Raw genomic sequence first — 26,316 nt, 5'->3', positions numbered from 1 at the left:
GATGGCATCCATCAGGCAAAAATGCACCTGAGTCTTTAGGTTTTTCAGGACAAACATTTTTTAAAGCAAAAATTGGCCATTGTATAAATAATGGTGGCCTAATGTTTTAGGAAATTTTCTTAATGTTAAAAAGTTACAACTACAAAAGTAGTTTATTTTTCACTTACTCACATGACTGTGTGGTTCTCTAATTGAAAAGTGATAGTCAGCCCTTCCAGTATTAGCTATGTGGTGTTGGTACAGCTGCCTATCCTCTCTGTGTTGCTTTTTCCTCATCTATAAAAAGGCCCTGAAAGGATCTACCCTACCTACTGTCCAACATAGTTGTGTAGAAGAAATGAGATAGCTATTATGATAATATTTCAAAAATTAGAAAAGTTATATGAGAATTCCTGAGATCTGATGCAATGGTTATACATGTTAAGATAAGAGTGTAACAGCCCCTAGGAAAAAAGTGAAGACATCAAAAAAAAAAAAAAAGACAGGAGTGAGAGGGATGGGACTATCATTCATCCTCCCCTCACAGCTTTAACAGGCTGGCCAGCTGCTCTGATGTCTGCATTTTAGGTGAATGAGAGTGGAGTGAAACATTTTTATATATTCTCAGTCATTTCTTGGCTCCCACTTGGTTAAAATTCAAAGTACAACATCTCCTAGGATATCTCGTTTCCCTTTTTTCCTCTGTCTTGAGTGGAAGGCTCCAATAAGGTGCAATGATTACCCAATGACATAAAATTTTTAAAGATTCGAAGAGCCAAAGTCAGCCTGGTGAGAAAATAAATAAAGAAAATACTAAAATAACATAGAGGGCAGAGGCCCCCATAGAACCTGCCAAAAAGATATGAAGTTTGATTAGAATAATAATTTTAATTGAATTATCATTTTAAATCAATTAAAGGGAAGGATTTCAATGGAAGGATGCCAAACCCTACGCATGGGATCCATTTGTTGGGTACCATTACGGGAGCCTAAATAATTGGGTACACTCAGGCCTTCTTTAATAAACACTCTCACACACACTCACAAAACCTTTCACAATTGATCTTCACACCCAGGGCTGCAGGCCTCGGCTCTGCTGAGCCCTCTAATGGGATAACTCGGGGAGATTATGTGGTTTAGTAAATATCCATAAATTAAGAATAGTGTTTGAAGGCTGCAAATAATGACCTCTGTCTCCCAGGATCCCCCAAAGGAGTGAATTAACTTTTCCTAAGAGTTTGGGCAAAAGCTGGTCAGGACAGAAAAGATTAGCTCCTTATATTTCTCCCCTCCCATAATTGGTTACCTTTCTGGTCCCTCCCAGGACACTGGAAGTGTTTCACACAATCTCTGGGTCTCAACAATAATGTGCTTCCAAAAGGAGGCTGATTACGTTGACTGAAATCCATCCTGGCAAACGGCTTTTGCTGCAGCTGGTTCCATTTACATTTTGTATTTTTGGAGCTTGTGCCTGTTCCAGGGAGGGATGGGATAATTGACTTAAATCAAATTATGAAACATGATATTCTGAATTCCTAAAAACATGTTTCCTGGCATTGCATTCAGCAATGGAGCCCTCACAGGTACAGTGGAATGGATGGGTGAGGCTGAGCCTTCCTTGAAGTGTGTGTGTGTGCGTGTGTGCGTGTGTGTGTGTGTGTGTGTGTGTGTGTGTGTGTGTGTGTGTGTGACTTCGCACTCCTCCTTTAGAGCTTGGGCTGGGGGTCTCTGCCTAAAACCATAAGAGAGTCTGGTCTCCCCTTGTCGTAGGTGAGAAGCAGGCATCACATCACTGCTGTTTCTCACCAAATACAGCCATTGATTTTAATAATGTGCTTCTCAAGTTTCATGTCTTTGATCATGGTGCTGAAATTAAAGACTATGCATTGCATAAATGACAAAGGAAATAGATGAGGGCTCAGCAAAAGATGCTAATAACTTTAAAAGTTCACTGCGTCACACATTCATTTCCATTTGGAAAGACAATTTTGCCTCCTAGATTTTAAAAGCTATTTAAGAACGGTTTCAAAATCAAGATCCTTAATGTTGCTTTGCTCCCATCTGTAGCCTAAATTATTTGTAATTAAGTTAAATAGCTCCATATAAATAGTAGACCTATGCAGTGGGGGAATGATTGTTTCACATATACATCTATGTTTTGTGGAAGTGTGACTAACAACGGCATCTTTGAAAAGCAGCCCCCACTCTATCTGGTGCAGAATTTTGAGGTGGAATTTAGGAAAATGATTTTTCCTCCAAATATTACCAATGATTCTCTTTAGACCCTGGGTCCAGTGAGAGCTGTATTTGAATTATCTCTGCAACTTACTAGTCATGCAACCTTGGGCAAGATATTTAACCTCTCTGTGCCTTAGTTTCCTTATTTGTAAAATGATGATTATAATAATACCGACCACATGGGTTAATGCATAATGTACTTAGAACAGTTTCTAGCATCTTGTAAGGCTAGCATTTCTATTTTCAATCATTACTGAAGAAATAATGGCCATCCTGACAACATTTAATTCTTGGAGTGTTTCTAGCTATTTATTGGGGTGGCTTGTTGAGCCTTGCTGTTTTCACTCACATGGGTAAAGAGAAGCACTCTTCTCTTCCAGAGACTGAATCCAGCCCAGGGGGCAGCTTGTGAAGATTGGAAGGTCTTGCGGGCTACTTTGGGCTGTTTGGACCTTGAGGTTTTACCTCACTGGAGATGCAGTCCACTGAAAGGGTAGGTCTTGTTGAAAACCTACCATGACCAACCTTATATTTACTTATGGGTGAACTTGTGAACAAAGATGGAACTCTCAGACCAGGAGTTAATTTCAGACCAGTGCTTGTTGTGTTGTCAGGCATTATAATCCATCCAGAAAAGGGCGTGGCTTCTTCTACCTTATTCCCAGCAGCAATCCCAGGCTTGGTTCTGCAAGGGGTTTATTTTTTAGATGAATCAGACGTGATGACACTGTTGCCCTCCCAGGGGAAGTCCAGATACCTTTGCTCAGGCCTGACATATACCTCCCCCCACCCCCGCCTTACTCCAGGGCCTTGGAAACACCGGGGCAGTTCAGGAGAAGCCTCAAGAGATAGGGTGAGAAAAGACACAACTTGCCTTCTATGGCATGAATTCAGTCAAATAGGGGAGAACTCAACCTAATACTCAGCTCTTTTGAAGATAGAAATATCGAATAGAACTAAGCGCTTAGAATCATTCTTAAAATTCATTTCGTTCTGGTGGTACATGCATATAGTTAAAATCAAATGTTCTAACGTATAAGAGAGAGAGCAGTCCCTTTTTCTTATTCTCATTTACTTCCAGTACTTCCATTACCCATTACCTCTTTCCATACTCTAAACTGTTTCTTCTGGTGTTTGTCTCTATATTGCTAAAATGACATTTTTTAACTCTTATTTTTTGATTTATCAGTTTTATACATTATCTATTGGCTTTTTTTTGATAGGTAATGATTTACGTTTCTTAAACCACCACCAAGCTTACTTTCTCTTCTTCCAACCTCAATATAGTCGTATCAAAATTTTTAATTAGTCAGAATTTCTGTTATCACAATGACACAAATATTATCACTGTAGAATTAGTAGTATACTATGATTCTGATAATTACCCTAATTTTACACATGTGTGGATTTTTTATGTACTTGTCTGAGCTAGATTTCGTTGAGTAACAACCCCAACATTCTAGTGGCTCAGCAGAGGTTTTTTACTTGTTCATGTTGTATGTCTACTATGGGTTGACAAAAGAGGTGGGGGAGGGACTCTATTCATTATAGTTACTAAGAGTCCTAGCCTTTTGGGGCAACTGCTGTCTTGAACCTAGTCAGTTTCCATCCAAAAAGGAAAGTGCTCTGGAGAGTAACAAACCGGCGTTTAAGCGCTCTGGCACAGATGTGATGCACATCACTTTTGCTTACAATTCGTTTGGCCAGAAGTAGTTACATGGCTCCACCAACCACAAGATACCTTTGAAGAGCAATTCTACCACGTATCTGAAAGTCAGAGAGCTAAAAATATTTGGTTTAAAGCATTTAAGATTACTGCTGAATTTTAGTTTTTTTTCAATTAGTCTGTCAGATCTATTATACATCTCTCAATTATTTGTTTCCCCCAAAAGTTTAAATTTATCATTTAATCAATTTCGTTTAAGAAAAATTAGAGCCCTTCTGCACATCTATTGCACAGCTTCCATAAGGGAGACTTCCTTTTGCCATTCTTTTAGATTAGATCTCCTACTTCAAGATCTCCTTAAATATTTCTCCTTCTTAGTTTATTCCCTTCCTAAAAGAAGCATAGAGGGAACTTTAAAATGCAGGGAAGTTATAGCTGAGTCTTTCATGGTAGTCTTTACTCCTTTTTGTTCCAACTGATTTTTAGTTTGGCTGTATAAAAAATTTGAGGTTGGAAATCACTTCTAACTAAGAATTTTGAAGGATTCATTCCATTGCCATTTTGTATTTTATTGCTGTTGAGAAGTCTTATGTCATTCTAATTCTTATACCTTTGCATGCAACCTGGATTTTTTGAGTGGAATCTTTTTAGAATTTTTCACCTTACTCTTATTCTGAAATTTAACAATGATGTGCTTTAGTACAAGTCTTTTAAAAATATCTTTTTTTTTTTTTTTCTGGATAGTTCATGTTCACCTGGGGTTCTAAGAGTGTGGGGCTGCTGAAGATTCATAATTTTTGTTTAGAAAAATTTTCTTATAGTATCTATTTGATAATTTTTATCACCATTATTTGTTTTCTTTTTATATTACTTTTATAAATTAGATGTTGGATTAACCAGGTTTGTCTTCAATGTCTCTGTTTTTCTCCTATTTGCCATTACTTCATCTTTTTTTATATTCTTTTAGGAGGCTTGCATGATTTTATCTTCCAGATGTACTGATTTTTTGAAAAAGCTTTATCTATCATTATTTAGTTATTAAGTACTCATCTTTTTCTCTGATTGTTCTTCAACTATAGTATCTAATTGTTTTTACTAATGTAACATTGTCTTATCTCTCTGAGGATGTTAATTATAGTTTGTGAAACTTTGTTTTGTTTCTACATTATCTATTTTTCATTTTGGTTCCTTCTTTTCTCTTGGTTTGTTCTTATCTGTTTTATTTTGGAGCTTTCCTCAAATCTGGTAATCCTTGAATATCTGTTCTTATTTAAGAATGGGCTGATTGAAAGCTTTGTGGACCTGTTAACCAGTAGGCTTCACTGTAACATCACTGCACAAAAAGTAATATTTTCCTTGGAGAATGCCCCACATGTCATCATATGAAAGTCCGGGCTACCATCTCCAGCAAAGAGTCTGTCAGTGGGAATTCTGAGGGTGGGACATACACTTCACTGTAAGAATTCTGAGACAGTTCAAGTAAAATAGGCTAGTCCACTGACCCCACAAGCTTCTTTAATCCTCTAATCTTTATTTCTTTGTCCTACCCCATCCCTATGAATGAAACCTCTTTAGTTTATTCCTTTTAGAAAGATACACTTACAGTCTCCTGCCTGGGGATTATGTGGTGTGAGGAAAGAAATTTAGAGAGATCACCACTTTATATGCAGACTTTTATGCACCACCCCCAAATATGTGTTATACTTGAACCTGACCCCTGCTTTGTGCAATATCCAGCACTGTTAGTTCCTATGCTTTTTAGGGATTCTATAGAGGATCATCATTCTCTTCCTGTTGTGGTATCTCCCTTTGCAGGGACTTCTGCTTCTGACTTCTTCTGCTTAGCTAGATTGGTCACCACTCCTTCTTAATATATTTTCCTTATAAAATGTATTACATTTATTATCTGCTGATGTCTCCTCTCCTGCTTCCTTGTCCTTGAGGACTTATATTCTTTTTATTTCTTTATCATTGTTTTAGTGGGGACTCAGGAGGAAGGAAGGTTACATGTCTGTGGTCAGGTTGCCATATTTAACTAGAAGTCTCTTAAAAGAAGTTACCTCAGGATTTTGATGACGGATTCCTCTCCTTCCTGTGTCTTTCACAGCAGTTTCTCTAGGCAGTCTGAGGTAAGCAAGAAAGATCAGCCCTTTCTCAGGAGCCCTTCAGATTCTAGACTTGACACTGTGGCAGGCTTCAGTTTTCTGGCTAAGGATAGCATTGCTTAGTGGTTTTAAAGACTGGACTCTGTTTGAGAAGGCTTCAGTTTGCATTTCAGTTCCATTACTTTCCAGCTGTGTGATCCTGGGCAAGTTTCTTACTCGTTCTAAGTCTGTTTTCACATCTATAAAATGTAGATAATCATAATGCCCACCTCCTAAGGTTGATATAAGAATTAAAGAAGATAATATATTACTTGCAAAGTATATAGCATGATGCCTAGCACATGAAAAGTATATAATGATAGGAGTCATTATTATCCTTAATTGAGATATTTGGGTAATTCTGGTTATGTTGTGCCTAAAAGAAAAGTTTTAGGCCATTTCAGAATTCTCAAAAAATTGCAAGCTGAACCTGACTCTGGATCACTCTCAGCAGGCACCACTCTTGAACCTGAGTTTAGTTCAATTTCTAGAATCCATATTTTGCCCTGTTTAGGTAGTGACTTTATTCTCATTGGCAAGTTTAAATGAAAGCTTAGCAATCTTTTGAGCTCAGAAAGGCTGAAGTTAGGGTTCCATAGCTTAGAGTAGATGTCGGCAAACTTATCCTGTAAAGAGACAGATGATACATATTTTAGGTTCATACAGTCTCTTTCTCAACTATTTAGATTTACCATTGGAGCATATAAAAGCCACCATTGATAACACATAAACAAATAGGCTTGAACTGTCTTCCAATAAAACTTTCTTTATAAAAAATGGTGGCAGTTGGGCTTGGCCCTTGGTTATAGTTTGCCAACCCCTGGCTCAAAGAATAGAGGAGAGAAGGGGAAGATAAAAAGAGAAAGAAAAAGAAATGTGCCCGTGAGAAGAGAAGTCATGCCTCTCAAAAGCAATTTGATGATTTAAAGGAGGCTTAAGGATGCTGACTACCATGAAATCTCTCCCACTCCTCTATCTGATTGCCTTATAAGGGGTGACTCTTGGGAAAGGTAAGATGAAAGAAAGATTTTTGAGTTAAAATCTGAGGATCTTCATGCTCTGCTCCTTTTTCTTCACATTCTTCTTTGAATACCCTTCCCGTGGTTAGGTAATAACTTCAAATCTCTTCCTCTGTTTCTATCAGAGCCTATTAATATGAAAGGGAAAATTGCTAATAATAGCTTGGATTATTGTTCCTCTTAGGAGAATTTGCACTTTGAAAAAAAAATGAAAGAACATAACATTTCCTCCTAAGAAATTGTTTTGTTTTGTTTTATATACTGTATACAATGAACACATCTCATTTCTGAGCCTCACCCCACCTCTAATCCTGTCGGGGGTGTGGCTCAGAGACGGGGTGAAGATCCATGGTTTCTGCAGCAGATATAACTTGGTAATAAAAACAATGCTTCAACAGTTTGAGTTGTTTTGAAATGATCATGTCAAAATGTCCTGTTTCACCAAAACATTAGCTAAACTCTTTAACACAGTGATTTGATTAGATAACCCCAGTGGAATACACTTTAATAGAAAAAATAACTACAAAAATAAAAATCTTAAACTGAATGCATCAACAAATGAAAAGACAACCTACTAAATAGGAGCAGATATTTGAAAATGATATATCCAGTAAGGGATTAATATCCAAAATATATGAGGAACTCATACAAAAAATCCAAACAATCCAATTAAAAAATGGACAGAGGATGTGAATAGACATATCTCCAAAGAAGACATACAGGTGGCCAACAGACATATAAAAAGATGCTCAACATCACTAATCATCAGTGAAATGTAAATCAAAACCACAATGAGATACCACCTCACACCTGTCGGAATAGCTATTGTCAAAAAATTAACAAATAACAAATGCAGGCTAGAATGTGGAGAAAAGGAAACCCTCATATACTGTTGGTGAAATTTTAAATTGGTGCAGGCACTATGGAAAACAGTATGGAGAATTCTCAAAAAATTAAAAATAGAGCTGCCATATGACCCAGCAATTCCACTTCTGGGTATTTATCCAAAGGAAAAAAAACCCACTAATTTGAAAAGATATATATGCACCACTATGTTCATTGCAGCATTATTAGCAATAGCCAAAATAATCTTGCCATTTTCAATAACATGGATGGACTTAGAGAGTGCTGTGCTAAGTGAAATAAGGCAGAGAACGACAAATACTGTATGATTTAAACTGAATGTGGAATCTAATACAAAACAAATGAATTAACAAAATGAAACAGAAACAGACCCATAGATACAGAGAACAAGCTGATGGTTGCCAAAAGGGAAATAGGTGAGGGATGGGTAAAATAAAAAAATATTTTGAAAAAGAAATCTTGAGTCTACAGCTAGATGACTTATCATGGAATTAATTATATCTAGGAAATTGATGTTTAAATTCATTTTTTTTACACCTGAAAGATGACACGTTAGCTTACTTCTACCCATTTATGTGTGACTCTGTATCAGAAGTCAGAAAACCCCCTCCTTTTTCAACTAACTGAAAAGGTTTTAGTCAGATCACTTAACCGTTCTGCATCTCAACTCCTTAACTGGTAACTGTCATGCTTATTTGATGATGAATGACATCAGGCCCAGAGACAGGCTGGTGATACCCATAGGAAGTAGCCATGACATCAGGTGAATGACATCAGGCCCTGAGACAGGCTGGTGATACCCATAGGAAGATGTCAGTTCTACAAGGCCCGTCACTGTAGGAGTGCAACTGTCTATCCATGGTCTTGTAGAACTGACATCTTCCAAAGACTCACTTTCTGCAGAGATGAAAATGTATAATCAGAGAAATTTAGTGACTTGGGTCTTGTCAAGTGCTGAATTGTATCCTCCTGCAAATTCATATATCGAAGTCTTTACCTATACAACTTCAGAATGTGACTGTATTTGAAGATAAGGCATTTCAAGTGATAATCCAATATGACTGGCGTCCTTGGAAAGAAAGAGACACACATAGAAGGAAGACCATGTAAGGACTCAGAAAGAAGATGGCCACCTACAAATCAAGGAAAAAAGAAACTAGTCCTGCTGACACCTTGATCTTAGTCTCTTAGCTTCAGAATTGTAAGAAAATAAGTTTCTATTGTTGAAGCCACCAATCTATGGTTCTTCGTTATGGCAACCCTAGAAAACTAATAGAGATACATTTCCTTGGGTCAGCAGCAGAACTTTCCTTGAACTCTTTCCAATCTCAAGAATTAATAGTTCTCAATAAGAGCATGGCCCTGATGGAGTGGGAGGTAAGCCATGTGGTGGGAGGAGCTTGAAGGCAGTGAGAGTAGAAAAGGCAAAACAAACAAACAACAGTATGGAGCCCGGGTGCTCACCAGACTGTATGAGGAAGGTACTGAAAGGGAATGCCAAATATGCAGATATCATCGTTGTGTACTAATGAGGCTTGAGAGCCTGAACTGTACATTTTTATTGCACGTGTAGGATGAGAATCACGGGGGGATAACCCTCTTGAGGTAGGGTTATGGCTACGTTGTCAATAATGATAGCTAGCTGATAGACATACCTGCAGTAGCTTATTTCTAGGCTACTGACAGAAAGCCATATGAATATATTTAAAAATAAAAACTCTAAAAAAAAATGTGTATAGGGGCATTAATTACTTATATTTAAGAGTTTTAGAAAGAATAGGAGCAACATAAGAAATGTGCAGTGACTAGGTAAATTCACTATCAGTTTTTACTCTCTGCACTTATGCTTCTTAGCTTATTCTGGAGTTAAGCTTCATGATTGACATCCACCTCAAACTTTCAAGTCAGGCTCAAAGTCTCTCCCATGTGGAATTTTTGGAAGCTCCTTAATTAAATAATAAAAATAGGTATAACAGATATGCTAATGAAGTAGAGAGAAAGAATCTTCATGCCTTTATGTTTTATCTTCCAGTTAGTCAGGTAGTTTTCTTTCTTTGGGGATAGAAAGCTGTTTGAGGTCAAAACTGTCTTGATTTTTGTAGTTCCACATTGCCTAGCAGAGTATACATTGTATGTTGACCCTCAATAAATGTTTATTGAATTATATTTGTCTCACCTTCAGAGCCTCCAGGAATTGTGAAGCAGCCATGGTCTACTTTTAGTATGGTATAAGAAGCTCCCAAAAGGCTTTGAACTCTATTTTATCAGGGTGAAACACTATTAGCCTCATATTCTTCTTTTTCCAAACTAACAGAAAGTGTCAAAAGCCTTATAAGCATCTTGGTGCTTCCCCACTTTTTTCTTTTTTGCTACCCATCCTTTTGGAGATTAGCTCATGGCCACCTTTTCCTTATATGGTCATGTCAGAAAATCCCTTCAAACATGGGTTGAACCAAAAAGCTTTTTTTCCCCTCCACACTCTGCGATCTCACCTTTCTGCTAACTTATTGCTTAACTAAATTGGAGCTGTGAGATTCTCTCTACTACACTTTTCAATTTTGTTCCTGATATCTCTTTTATTAAAATTAAAAAGGTGATTGCCATTGCATAGCTGCTTTTCCTTGGATTCCTAAGGTTTTTGCATTTTACCACTTGCTGCAAATTTCAGTATAAAATGGTTCAAGTTTGTTTTCTTTTCTGAGCTTTCTGAAATGTTTCTGATTGTAATGTAATAGACCAGTAATTAAATCCTGATTTAGGGAGTGATTTCCTTTCCCCAATTTTATCATCAAGGGAGAAAACGGTCATAACCATCAATCTGTGGGGCCGTGTGGTACTAAGGTAAGGTTTTGATTAGAAACTTTTCATCTGCCATTTTCAAACCATTTTATCAGCCTTTGGAATTTTCTCTAGTTTTGCAAAGGCTTCCCTAGGGAATCCCTGCAACGTCTTAATAGCTTAGAGACAGACAGGATAATGCTACACACCTCGGGATTTCCTTACATCTTCACGTGTGCACTCTGCATAGCCTCCAGGTCCAGGTAAAATGCTGGGGTGGGTGGCTGGTTTGAAACGTGAGCCTTCTACACATCTGCAGAGGACACTGACTATGGCAGAGAAAGTGACCCTCTTCAAGTTTTATTTGGGTCATAAAAATTCATGCTGTGTACCACCTCTTTAAGACTCTGTGCCATTAAATGTGGCTAGATCCAGAATACACTCTGGAGGAAGCCAGAAAGGACATTAAAATGCTTAGTCTATGACACACTTCCTTATTTTTGTCATTTTGACATTTATGTGTTGTTTCATTAGGGATTTTTAAAAGAAGACCCTTTTTTTTCTGACAAGAAGTTTTCCCCAGATATTCATAAGAATCAACAGTTTATAATCAAACAGCTGTCTGGTTTGCATTTCAACCAAGCTGGACCACCTGCCAGCTCTTAACCTCTGGAAGGTTATTATGATACAATTGTTGTTGTTGTTTGTTTAAAAAGTTTCAGAGCTCAAGGAAAATATTAGTAATGAGTTACTTAACCTACAGTGTTTACTGTTCCCACTCAGCTTGCAGATGGTGTTCTAGTGGCCAGAGAGAAAGAGAGCTCATCTGAGGCCAACACTATTTTGCACTTGTTTTGGAGACAGACCATAAAAATAGGCTTGGCAATGAGGAGGACTGCCTTGTGGGAGGAGGAGTGGGCAGCATTACAAAACTCTTCTAAAAGGAAACAACCGTTTCTGATGACTGAGATTGAGAGGCACAAACTCAACATAACCCTTAGTTCAGCACACAGTAAACTTGAGGCCGAGGTTGGTAGAGCAGTGGATCTTTTGAGCACGTGTGGTTCAGCCTTAGTGTTTTGAGGATCGCTCACCATCTACTTTCTTTACTTATATGGCACAACCCTTTGACTAACGGAAATGATGGTTGCAAATTCTCTCAAGTGGCTGTGCGGTTACAATTTTGTAGCCCTATAAAATCCAGTCCCTGGACACTTTTGTGAAAGATCAGATTATAAGATGGCCTACCTCTCCTCAAGACCTGGGGGCCTGAGAGCATGAGTGTCCTTTGCAGAGGCAGGAACATATCTGTATGAGTGGGAAGAGTTCCCCTGACCAGATTATGGATGACAGAGGACAAGAACTTGCTGGGATAGATGTTCCATGTGGATGGGGATTTTTGTCTGCTGCATTCCCTTCTTTGTCGCAGTGCTTAGAACATGGACCAGCACAAGGTGAAAACTCACCGAATATCTAGTGAAAGGCAGAAATAATGAATGAATATCTTTTTTGTTGTCATTTTCCCTCACTTTCTTATTTACCTCTCACTCAATAATGAATAGTGCTCAGTAAGTATGGTTGACTTTCAGTACTCATATCACAAAACTGCCAAAATTCTTTCTGGCCATGAGTTTCAGAACACATAGGGTGAAAATTTAGGCAAGACAGAATTCAGGGGATGACTTGGGATGATTTGTAAGGCAGAATGGAGTAGTAGAAAAAAATTCAGACTTTGGCCACAGACAGACTTGAATTTGGAACTGGAATATGTCTCTTTGTTCCTCTGTGCCTTTGATTGAATTAATTAGCCTCTCTGATGATCAGTTTCTTCACCTATTAAATGGGATAATGATAGGTATCTTACAGGTTTTTATATTGGAGATTGTGTAGGTAAAGCCTGGTATAGGATAGAGGGGCATAGGATAGAGTGATGGTGATAAAGGTGGTGAGGAATATATTATCATTGCTATATCATCAGTGCTGTTATAACACACAACATAATTACTACTTGTTTCTCATACTTACTGACCACCAAGGAGTTAATTCCCCATGGGCTACAACATTTTATGATAGAAACTGCCCAGGATTTGATGAGTTCTAGTTCTTTCTCCACCAGTAGCTTAGTTGTATCACCCAGCACAAGTCACTTAACTTTCCCACCTGTAAAGTGAGGGAAATAATTAGATTGATTCTAATTGGTTGTGAGCATTCAAGAAAGTAGAGCTATGGGAATGATTACCTCGCAAGATTTTTATAACACTGGGATAATTAATGTGAAGCTACTTGGTCAACTGTTAAATATCATACAAATGTCAGTTTGGTTCATTTCAACTCAATACATGCTTATTGAATATCTACTGTGTTCCAGGCACTGTGCTAAGTGCACTTAGGTACAGAAAAAAAAAGGTACAACTGCTGCTTCTGAGGAACTCTTAATTTGGTGAAAGAGGCGGTCTCACAAATGGAGCACTTTTACTCCTTCGATGGTGAAGTTCATGCTTCTTCACTCTGCTCATTATTAGCACCTTAGAAAAAGGATTTGGTAAAGACAGATTTTGGGATACCTTTTGTGGGATTTTCTACTTCTCTTGCATTTATACATAAAGTTGTCAGAAGATTGTGCTACTTTATTTGTCTGATTGCCCTAGAACCGTTGTAGGAGACTGATGAAGTCAGTGCCTCCACCATCTTATGTCTTTGCTCAGGAAACTGGCAGTGAACTGCAGTCTCTAGGAAGCCTCCCAGAAGTCTCCCATGACATCATGGGGAGACTGCTCCAAAGGAGCTCCAATGTAGCTTATGATAAAAGGATGAATCATGCCTTGGAGAGAGAATCTACATCTTCTCCATTTATGCATCCTCAGCACCAAACATATGGCATGGCACTTGGAAGGCACTATAACCATTTGTTGAATGAATAAATGATATAAACTGAAATGACTCAACCTCTCTAGAGTTTCCTCCCTTTTAAACTTTTCCACTTTGCCTCCTAGAATCTCCCTTTTGGGATAAATTGTTCCTTCTGCATTCTGAATCTCTTTTCTAAACCGTCAGTCACTTCCTAGTTAGCTAAAAACCTGACTTTTCTCTGAACATGTGGCTCCTTCTGTACCTGGTTTCCACCACCCCACGTGACATGACTCTGATGTGGGAGGTACCATCAACATCTCCTTGACGCCTTCAGGGTCGCATTTAGACTATGAGCTTGCCACTATTATATGTATAATCACTATTCCTCCTGTGAGGCTCATGCCATCCATTGTATTGCCCTCTGCCTCTCCTCATTGCATCATTCCACTGAAGACACTGGCATCTGGCTCAATCTTCTCCTCTGTCCCTAAGTCGAGATTTTCCATCATCCAGGGAGAAAACATCATCCACATGATGATCCAGTAATACCCTGGCCACTCAGTTCCTTGATCACTTCAGTTCCCAAATTCAGCTTCCACTACTTCCATAGCTACTCTCTAGATTCTGGTGTCCTACTCATCCTGGTTCCATAGTCCATTTTCAACCACTCTCTTGAATGCATCTTAAACTCCTTGGGCTCATTATCGTTTTATCACATATGCCAAGTAAAATCCCCAGTATGGGTTCTGGATCCACTGTCTTTTCCGTGCCATGCTGCTGAGTAGATGGGACCGTTAAAAATTCAAGATCTCTAATCTCAGTGTGTTTGGCAGTTCTTTTTCTACTTTCCCAGTCAACTCTTTATCTCTTTATTCTGTTTTTCATGACAGCTATGACAAAGCTCCTCTCCCGTCTTTACATGTCCTAGCCAACCATCTTCTCATATATCTTAGTAGATGACCTTGTATCTGACTTCACAGAGAAATGGAAGGTGTAAGATAGTAAGTCCTTCAGCTTCCTGCAGCCAAACTTATCTGCCTGCACTGTGCCTATCTTGCACCCACTAAAGCTTTTCTCCTCATTGCTGCTGGAGAAATCTTTCTGTCTTTCTAAAGTTCAAATATGATCACACTACTCTCTGCCTGATGCCTTTCAAAACCTCCCCTTCTGCCTGTGGAAAATTATCGGGTTTCTTGGTAAGACTTAAAATAGTTGTGAATGATCTAACTCAGGTTTGCTTTTCTAGCTTCATTTATTACTAACCCAAAGTGTTATGTGTTCTTCATGTGTTCCACTCTTGATTTTACACACTTATTATTGTGTATTTTACTTATCTACTTGACTGTAAACTACAGTGAGGTCCTTGAAGGCAGGGATTTTTCTTGTTCACCTTTGTTTTCCTACCATCTAGAAGAGCACCTGCTACATGGCAGACCTCAATAAATATTTGCCGAATGAATACTGAATGAACAAGATAATGTCTTAGCTAAATCTTGAAAGACTGCAACTTGAAAGATAGCAATGTGAAGAACTATGGGGAAGGGCATGCCTGGCAAAAGGAATTGAGTGAGCAGGATAATGCATGGCATAATGCCTCAGGAGAGAACAAAGATTTAGTGAAATGGATGGGTAGAAGCCTAGAGAATTTTTGAGATTTATAGGATTTGAACTACCAGATGCCACTGAGCAAAATTTAACAATCATTTCAGTGAACCAACAACAGATGGTTGACTGGATTGATGATGTGTCTAATTAATTGGTCACTTCAATGAAATAATACAACTGGCTCTGAACCTTAGATTGTAAAACTCAGTGATGGCCCAACAAATGCCCATCAATATTCTTAAAATAAGGAACAGTTAAGAAGCAGAGTATTAAATCTCTGTCACTTCCAAGGCTTTCTTTAATTCTGGAAAACTCTTACTTATTGTCTCTTCAAATATAACTTCTATGCCATTTCCTCTTTTCTTTCTTAAACTGAGATGCTAGAGCCGGGATTCGCAAACTTTTCTATAAAAGGCCAGATAGTGAACATAAGTAGGCTGTGCAGGCCGTTCTGTCCTTGCTGCAACTCAGTTTTACCATTGTAATCTGAAAACAGTCATAAGTAATAGGTGAACAGATGAGAATGGTTGTTTTCCAAAAAGCTTCATTTATAAATTCTGAAATCTAAATTTTCATAAAATTTTTGCATGTCATAAAATGTTGTTCTTTTAATTTTTTCCAACCATTAAAAGTTGAAAAAGCACTCTTGGCTCACATGCCGAGCAAAAACAGGCAAAGGACTGGATTTGGCCTGTGGGTCATAGTTTGCTGACCCCCGTGTTAGAGCATCTCGGTCTATAACCAGTATCCCTTAGCTGTTCGTTCATGTTGTTGCCTTGGTCTCTCTGTGCTTTACTGTGGACAGATTCCTTAATAATATCTTCCAGTTCCAGAATCCTGCTCTTGATTATGTTCAGTCTAGATTTTAACTTGTCTGTGTAGTTTCCTTTATAATTTTAATGACTTTATTTTTATTTCTCGTATTTCTAATTTGTTCTTTTTCAGACTCAAATGTTCTCTTATTTATGCCTGTTCTTGTTTCACATTTTTTTGCTCTCTTTAAACAAAGGCTATTATTTCAATTTCAGTCGAATACCTTAAATATACTTATTTTTAAAATCTTCGTTATACTGTTCTATAAATCAATTTTATGCGACATGAATTCCTAGTGCTGATCTTTCATGGCTTTCTTAGCATTACACTATCTCATTTTTTTGAATTTTGTAATATAGGCTCATTCTGAGTTGTTTCTCTCAACTATATTTCTCTCTCTCCGTGATTACCTTTCCTTGTCTAGTGGGTTTGTGGTTGCCTGTGCCTTACTCTTTGCTCCCTCTGCCCCAAGTTCAGGATCAGATCTTATAATAATAACATTTTGTACTCCTCCTTAAGATGATATTGGGAATGTGGCAGGTCTAGGCAACTGAGTCAGAGAATGTCTTAGCTCAGTTCTTGTTTGTAAAGCTGAATATGCCTCTATATTGCTCCTTAGATCCACACCCATAGAGCTAGGCAAAATAGGGAAGTAGTCTCCCACTCCGGCTCTCAGTTTCATTTCATCAGTAGGGAGCCTCAGCTCAGTCCCTAATGTCAACCTCTCATTTTATATGGAACTAAACTCTTGGCTCCCACGTTTGCTTCCAGGCCTGGAGTCCAGTTGACCCGTTGCTCTAGCCAAGCTCACCTCTTTGCATTTCTAGTTCAGGAATGTTTAACTATTGAGCTCAGAAATGACTTTGTTATTTCTACAGATTTGGAGAGAGGGACTGCATCGTAAGTATTATCACTCTTCACCATCTTGACTAGAAATAAATTTACTTATACTCTTTGGTTTAACTACCAGAATTTAAGCAACCTGAAGGTAGGGCCTCTGTCTGCCCTCTTGGCCACTGTATTGCCAGTGCTAAAGACAGAGTAGCTGTTAAATTAATGTTTATGAAAAGAATAATCATTGAAGAAGCGATACAGATATTGACAAATGAACAATCTAGATATATATTAAAATTAAATCTCGTTCTTTATGCAAGTTGCAATTTTATTTGATGGCAGCATAATTAGCACCATACTCACCTATCCGTTTATTCCAAGTATTCAATGCTTGCATGAGATATTTGTGGAAGTTGCGCATGGCTGTGTATTCATAAGTTATTCTTCTGCCTCCCATTAGCATTAGTCTTTGCACCTGTGCGCAAAAATAAACAGAACTATATAAATACCAAGAATTATCGTCACTTTTATTACAACATTATTATGCTACCAGTGGTATCAACTACAAGGTAAAAATAAAGGGTGTTGAAGCAGTGACAAAGGCATTTTTTGATGTCCAGTTTGGCTGCTCTTGCCATATGAGAAGCATATACCAATATACCAATGGAGACATTAACTGAAGTCCTAGCACTTCTGTGGCTTTATAAAGCTGCTCTCTGCTTTAGTTCAGAAGCATTTGTGAAACATACATAGCCTTGTCCTGACCTCCTTTAAGACTCCTAGGAATATAGAAGTCCTAACTGTCCACTTGGGTAAGTGGTCTCCAGCCAGCTCTGTGTGAATGTCAGCCTTATAGGATTCTAGGGACTAGAAGTCTGATAGACTTGCCAGAGAAGACTGCATATTAACAAGTCTAAGACTCTTGGTGGTTCCTTTTTTGTCTAATTTGACAAGGTGCCAGTGACAGTAGCTCTTTTTGGATTCTATTCTCTTTGGGTCCCAGAAAATAAGGACTTGCCACTTCTGCTGAGAACTTCCTGGCAAGTTGAGAGGCAGCTGCCTTCTTGAGGAAAGGGTACAATCTGTCTATTGCTTATCTCTCTGTTGGAAGTATGTGGAACTTGTTGAACCCATCACAGGGAGATTTATCTAACAGAGAGGCAGTGAATATGTGTTAGGTATTACTATTAAGAGCTAGTTTGCTCCCATTCCAAGCCATGCTAAATGCTGGAGAACAATTTATATTGCCAGCTAGTATAGTAATATTGGGAGCTTACTGAGATGACAGAGTAATCTTGTTAGCTACACTACTTTTCTATATTGAAAACATAAAGTATTCTGCATCAAATCATATAATCTACATTTTCCCTTCCTCTCTTTAATTTGATTATGAACTATTACCGTGCTTTACCATAAAATATGAAAGTTTTGTATTTTGATAGTTTTTCAAATGCTGATTTTACTTTCTGTGCAAATACTTCATATCTTTCCAGCATAATTATTTAGCAGCCTTTTCGGGTTAATTATTGTCATTAACAATATGAGTCCTATGAGGGAATATCAATTAAAATATGCACAGCTGAACTTTCAAATGAGTAAATAATTTAGTTTTGGAAAATGACTGGAAACAGCAGGGTAACAGTCAAAAGGGGAACAATTATTTTAATGCTTATTTGACAAATGAGTCATTTTTACAGCAAATTAGATTCTTATCATAGCACCCCTACTGGTTACCACAGGAAAGCTGTTAACATGAGTTTTTAAAATAAAAGCTGTGAAGTTATGCATGCAAAGTTAAGGAAATCATTTCTATGAGGAAAAGGTGATTAGGATATGCATTGTTAGCTGATGGAATACTGCCACTGGGATCTAATTAGGGCCATAAATCACGCAAAATGATGTGTGTATATAGGGCTTGAAGCATTGGAGTGATGCATGCCATTGACAGTGAGATGGATGATTCCCCCCACCCTGACTTTCATGGCTGTCCTTGTCTTTGTGCTGGCCAGACCCTAAAGTCCTCCTTAATGATGGGGTGGAGTCAGGGCCTGAGCCACAGGAGTTTACCACTGTAAAGGATGCTGGGAAACTTCCAAGATGGACCTCCATTCCTTTACATTAGGAAAAAGCTCAAAAAGTAGAATGGTGGCCTTCGGAGGAAATAGCCTTGATATGTGTTCCAACTTGTATTTTGTCAATTTAATTTAGTTTGTTTTTAAATTTTTAATTAAATGATTCCATAAGGAAAAAAGGGAGGGAGGGAAGGAGGAAAGGAGGGAGACATTTATAGAAACCATGTATTATTTCTAAGATATGAATAGTACCTACTCCAAGCCCCATAAGGTTCAGCATAGGGTTGAGGCAAAGCTAGTCTGTAGATTTCTTGGAGTTCTGAAAGCCGATAAACACATACATAATTTCCCCCCTTTTTTGCTGGTGTGTTTGAATTGAATCAATTCCTTGACTCTGCTTATACCATCATGCCATGGACTTCTTTCTACTGGCCACAGAATTGGTATCACATGCATGGGAAGTTGTCCCCTCTCTGTCCTGGTTGGAGTAAGTTGGACCGATGCAGCCACCAGATGCAAAGATCAGACCCCAAGAAATGATCTAATGAAACAGACTTCAAGAAATGATTTAGACTTCAAATCTGCTGCAGCAGCATCACCTGGGAAATTGTTAGAATTACAAATTCTCGAGCTCCACCCCTGACCTGCTGACTCAGAATCTTTGGGGTTGGGGTCTCTACCAGTCTGCATTTTCACAGCTTCTTCAGGTAACCTGATGCATACTCAGGTTTGAGAAGCACTGATCCTGGCTAGTGCCTAGAAGAACTAAACTGATACTGATTCTTTCAGGTAATTACCAAAATGATTCCAAGAAGTCTGCAGAAATTAAGAGCCCTTATAAGACATCAACCCTAGTACCTTCCACTTCCTCCGCTATTCATTGTTAACTGCAAGTGTGACCATGTACCTTCAGTTTAATGTTTTCACAGTTTCAGTTCTTTATGGGTAATTGAGGGTGAAATTTTGCCTATAGGGAAGCAGGAATTTGGACAGATGAATGTGTAAATTACTTGCTAGTTCTTGATCTCTGATTTAACATGCTCAGGAAGGTTAAAACAAGAATACATATCAAGGTACACTTTCATTACAATTTTCTTGAGTGTTTTCAAAATCGTCACTTCTGAACTATTTCGTCTTGCATACTTTTATAGAGAGAGCTAAATTTCAGGCTCTGAACTCTGCCTGGTAAGCATTTACTGAGAATCTACACTTCAGGTCTGAAGAATCCACTTTCATGGTCCCGCCCTGTATCAGCTTTCTAGAGCTCTTAGCCTCAGAGAAAGTATCTCTGTTTCTCCCACCTTATCGTACCACACCCAGTGAGATTCTGATTTCATCCTTTTCTCATCATTGAGAAATACGATGTTTGTGTCAGTTTTGGAATTCTGTCCAAATCATGTTCTTTTATTAAGTGCTTTTACTTTTCACCTAATGCTAGACCTGAGTGGTTTCCTTGAACTATCTTGTACTGATGGAATGAACTTCCCCACCCAGCAGCTTCACCAAACCAGTTCCACAGGAGGTTTTGGCTCATTGGGATGGGAGAATGGGGGGCAGGTGGTGCTGTATCAAATTTTTAGCAACTAGTAATTGGTGAGGGGCATCTGTCAAGCAGGTAAGGTGGATATGAAGAACATATTTTGGAAATGCCATGTTTAGACTTATCTCTTTGGGAAAAGTTTGAGAGTGTCTAACTCATGTCTAATTGGGCCTTGAAGAAGATTATCAAGATCATATTTATTTGAGATTTCCAGGAGTCATCACTTCCCCCACGTAACCTCTCCATGGTGATCACAATTTTCTCCAACTTCTTTCAAAAAGAATATATTTCGCAGGAGAATCAGTGTATTTCCAGTTAGCTAGTCCAGCATGAGCTAGTTGAAGATTTTTATTTAACAGATGGGAAAACTGAAACCTAGGGGTGAAAGGACAAAATGAAGGCCACATGGCTAATTTATGGCAGAGCTGGGCATAGAAAGCAGGCTTTCAGACTCTTGGCCCAGTGTACCACAGGGGCTTCCAAGACCTGGCAAGACTTAGTAGTCACCATCATAATAAATATTGCTTAAATTATTGAATCCCTAAAACATCCCTATAAGGTAGCTCTTTATTATTATCATTGTACAGATAAAGAACTGAGGTTTAGCCAACTTATAGAACTTTCCCTCTGTTATGTAGCTGGTTAACCACAGAACCTGGATTCAGACCCATATCTGATGACCTTGAAGCCTATTCATGGAACCACTTCATTGTGTGTTATGTGGATCACAGCTTCTGGATAAAATGAGTATCACAATTTGCTTTTTAAATTCTATTATTAATTTCCAGGACTTACACCTCAAAATACATGTGCTCAATCATGATAGTAAGTATAAGGTGAAGGGACTGTTTTAAGGGTAACAGTTATAGAGATTGGCACAAGGAGAGATTAGCACAGTTAGAACCCCCTTATAGACATATAAATATACATAATAAAAAATTCAATCCTTTTTCATCCCTTAGGATTTTTTCTCCCTCAGAGGCCCCTAGTTTTTATATTTACAGAGCTGTTAACTCACTCTGGCTCTCTTGGAAGAAGCCTGATATAACTATGTAAACATAGTAGCTTACACAGGATCCTCCTTTGACAGGAAAGTTGGGATTCATAGAGGATTCAGGTTTCTGTTAAAACCAGAATTGTGCTGCTAGAATCCTTAATTTCCAGCACTCCAGGCAGATTCCAAGTACACATACTCTAAAGATCTAGCTGACAGAGGTAGTGCCCTGGCAGTATCCGACAAAGCTAATGAACACTGAGAGAGAGGCTATTTGGTTTTGGAGAAGGCACTCAAGGCTAGAACCTTCGAGTGGCCATGAGAAAGGCTGCATCCATCTTTGTTTTTCTGCCTCTTGGCTCTGCTATCAATTTCTACTCAACTCAGGCCATACCTCCCCATGGAGACTTATAAGATCATGAAAATACTATGACTGAAGCATCAGATTTATTCCTCCCTCCCTTCTTTCTTCCTTCCTGTTTACCTTCCTCCTCCTCCTTCTACCTCCTTCTTCCTCCTCTTTTTTTCTTTCTTCTGTCTCTGTGTCCCCTCTCTTCCTTTCTCATTCTTTCTTTATTTCATTAGCCTTTCAAGGATTTCTTATTTTTGAAAAGTCAGTACTGAAAAACAGTTTGTCCCCTGCATAAGCAGTTTCAGTGATGTGAGTTTAGCCCAGTGAGAGGCTGAACTGTTGACTTGGGTTGACTGAGGACTAAAGTTTAATTATGAGAGGGTCCCTTTATACTAAGTGTGCCCTAGTATTGCAGAGGAGTGAATTCAGAAGTTTGGAGTGAAGCAAGCAGGTCCACTGCATTACTCTCATCTGTGGTGGATGGTCTGGGTATGTGAGTTAAACCAGTAGTTTCTGAACAAGAATCAGGCTTTGTTCCTACCTGGAGGTTTATGCTGGCTGGTGCCTTTTAGCTCCTGGGAATTGGATTCACACAGTTTCCTAGCACACTACTTTCATAATCTCAAACATGTCACATGCATGTTTCCAATACTTTTTGGAATGATGACAACCAGAGTCAGCCTAATGTCCCTCTAACTCTTAAATCACTTTTTTTCAGCACCTTCTCCTCCCCTCTCCTAGCTCTTTCTGGTTCTCAGCCTTTTCATGTCCTTGCCAGCCAGAACCTTCACTGGCATGTCTTAATTAGCCCTACTACCCTTACCAGTGTCTCCTAGTCAATCAAAATTTACTTGTCTTACATTGCTTTCCCTCAAAGCCCTGATGGGTAATTAAAACCAACATGACAAATCCATCACTATAAGGTTTTAATGCCTGATTGCTATTTGTTAACAACATACTACATTTTGGAGAACTGCTGCAACAGAGAGCCCTTGACAATCAAGAAGAGAAGAGATTTTCAGCACACCTATCTACGACGTCAGAATTATTGAGTGCATCATCTGGGCTGCCATATTATTCTGTCTAATTGCTAGGACTGACCCTGTAGTGCACTTTTCTTTGTTGGTTTTGTTACCTGCTGGATGACATTTTAATGTAAGACAAAGCACTTCTAATTCAGCCTTGTTAAGAAGGTCTTTGAAGGATGTCAGAGCAACCCTCAAGCTAGCCCCATGGTGGTTGGATGTTCACATTGACAGTGCCTCTGGATATGGCCCCACATTTTCCAATGTACGTGACATTTGGGATGGGTGGGGGAACTCTCGATTTGGTACTCTGGGAAAAGTAAGAGGTCATCCATCTTTCTAATGTGTATGTCACTTCTTACTGATTTGTTTGAGTATCAGTGGTTACATTCCAACATGTGGAACAAGTAGATTTGTCAGACATTTCAGAATTTGTAGCAAATAGGTACAGTGTGACTGCATGGACTAGGAAGAGAAATTAAGGGGAAATTAATTATTGGCCACTGCTAAAGACATATTTTTACCCTTTTCAGTCAATCATCAGTCAGTCATTTAAACCATCCATACATCTTACTTGAACATTCATTTTACCAAAGTCAAGATGATGAAGCCACATGAAAACTAGAAAGAAGTATTGGACACTGTCCTTGTCCTCAAGGATCTCATAGTATGATCAATGCAAGAATTCCCAAAGAAGTGTGGTGTGAGGTGGGGTAAAAGAGGGGTGGACACTCAGCAGAATCATCCAGACAACTTTTTCAAAATACAATTTCCTTGGCATTACTTTATATTTTCTGGATAAAGTCAACAGGAGCAATGCCACCCTGACATCTGTGCTTCGAAAGCACTTCCCCAGGTCATTCTGGTGGATGCTGAGATTAATTAGATAAGGTACACAGACATGTGAGAAGTTAAGTAGGAACATGGGCCATAGGAAAGACTTCCTGGTGCCAACCAAAGGTTAGTGCAGGACAAGGTGAGAGCACCACGGATTCGAGTAGTCTGAGGGCCTCGGAGACAATAAATCTGAGTTACGTTTGGAAGGACAGGCAGGTTTTGAGCTGAACAAGATAGGTGAAGGGCGTTTCCTCCACTTTACTAGTCATCATATTTCCCAAATTTGTTGAGCCATTAAAATCTCCTTTATTTGTGAAAAGTCAAATCTCAAACTTTATCCCAGAGCTAAAGGATCAAGTTTTCTTGGAGCAGATCCTGGGAAACTATATTTTAAACAGCTGCCCCAGATTATCCCAAGAGTTAAATAATTTTGTCAGACACTGCACTTTATCTTGACTTCATGAATCTTGTTAGGATTTTCGAATTGTGTTTGAGAAACAGGAAGTAAAACAATAGGGTACCATTGCTTCTCTTAAAGTAGCGGGGATAATGGGATGGTTTTTAGGGTTCATGATATGGAGAGTTTTCCATAGCAATTCATAAATTTTGAATTTAATGAGTATGAGGGTGCCTTTAAACTTTTTCTTTTGAATAGAGGAAATCCAAGATAATATATTATTTCGAGTGATTAGCCTAATAGAGATCCCAAGGAAGGAGACAGGGAGGGAGAGAAAGAAGCTTGGATAGCCCAAATCAGTGCCAGGAACCTTTTGTTTTAGTGTAGAGTGAAGAGGCCAAGAAAGAACTGCAAATGTTATAAGATACAGGTTAGAACTTATAGGCCGGGGGTTGACAGTGGGATAAGCACAATTGCTTTCATTTGCCATCCCATGGAGAGGTCTATGACGGGCTGGGCACAGTTGGACACTCTACGAGTCCTGCTCCAGGAGAGGAACTCTCCTCTTATTTTTCTCCCTTTTTTATAGATATTTTGGGAATGTGGAGCCTCCTATCGAGAGTATGAGACTGGGAGGTTTTGCTGTCATGAGAGCACCCTGATAGAAAGGACCGACATCTTATAGGCAATGTCAGCTGCTTGGAGAAGTGACACACCTATGCTGACAGCCCCCAGAGACTTTGTGGGAAGATGAGACTGCTGAGGGCAGGAGAAGCCACTGGACTAGCTAGCTCTCACCAGGCAGTCCAGAAAGAGCTGCCAGAGTCATCCTGGGGTAACCCTAGTTCCAAGCAGGCTTCGGAGGTCTTATGGGTTCAGTTCCAGACCACCACTGTATAGCAAGTACTGCAGTAAAGCAAGTTGTAATCTTTTTGTTGGTGAAGATATCTGTCTTCCATCTTTAAAAAACACAACATCTGTGAAGCGTAATGAAGTGAAGCGCAATAAAACGAGGTATGCCTGCATCCCTCCTAGAGCAGTCGCCCAAGGTTAGGAGGGGAGGGCGGGTTGGGAATGGAGGGCGTACTTTTTCTCTAATGCCTATCCTTCATCTAAATGTTGTGCAATTCTGTAAAGGAACAATTAAGGAAGAAAACTTTCCAGAAAATCAGTCAGCGAAAGCCCCTTCTCTCTCTTACATCATGGGTATTTCAACAGGTAGGACAGTCTCTGAGAGTTTTTAATTAGAGGAGGCCACACCTTCTAGTAAGCCACTTTTCAAATTCCTTCCCAGGCAAAGTCCTCGCTCTGTAAATAAACTTGTAGTCACTTTTCCATAAAAGCATTTACTATATTAGCGTCTTCTCTGAAGGTTGGGTCAAAAGAAAATACACAGGATCTCTTTCTGTCAGTTAGGATTGTGTTCATCTGCACTCTGCAGAAAGCCGGATTTCGGTGGCTTAAATCAACTAGGAGTTTTTTTCCCCCCGCCATAACAGGAAGGTCAGAGGTGGGTGAGCATTGAAGTTGATTCTGAGGCTCGACAATGTTAAGGCTGACACCCTCTGGGGTCATCTTGGTTGGCCTAGTCGTTATGATTCGTGGCGGGTCCAGCCACACATGAGTGTTCAAGGTAGGAAGAGGGTAGAGTGAGAAGAGGTGCGTTAGGTACATTTGTGTCTCTTTCTATCAGAATGAGAAAAGTGTTAAAGAAATTGCTTCTTCTGACCCAGCAGAACTCTGACCCTTGGCCCAGACCTGGGCATACAGTTACCCCTAACTTTAGTGTAAGTTGAGAAAATGAGTCATTTTTCCTTCCAGACTTCATGGAGGGGAATGGCAAGGGAGAAGGGCTAGAGATGACTCTTGGGTTGTCAAATATCAGTGTCTGCCTTACCACCCAGGCTCATTAAAGTAGAGCAGTGATTCTCAATTGTTGCCACACATTAGAATCAGCCAAGAGAGCTTTAAAAATCCAGAAGCCCAGATACATCCCAGACCAATTTCATCCAGATCTATGAGGGTGGGACACAGGTATCAGTATTTTTTAAAGCTCCTCAGGTCAGCTCAGTGTTCAGTGAAAGTTGAAAACAACTGATGTGACCCACTCCCCTGGAATTTTAAAAACAACTGCCCCAGATAATATTGATGCAGGTAACTCATAAATCCTTTTGAAAAACAGTTAAACCCTCCTTCATTGACAGCTTTTTTCTTCCTTCCTTCCTTCCTTCCTTCCTTCCTTCTTTCCTCCTTTTTCTTTCTTTCTCTCTCATTGATAATTTTTTACATTTATCATGTGTTGACATGAT

This window comes from Pteropus alecto, unplaced genomic scaffold (assembly GCF_000325575.1).
Source record: "Pteropus alecto unplaced genomic scaffold, ASM32557v1 scaffold131, whole genome shotgun sequence".
NCBI lineage: Eukaryota > Metazoa > Chordata > Mammalia > Chiroptera > Pteropodidae > Pteropus > Pteropus alecto.
The sequence above is the reverse complement of the archived record's forward strand: the minus strand, read 5'-3'. Positions refer to the sequence as shown.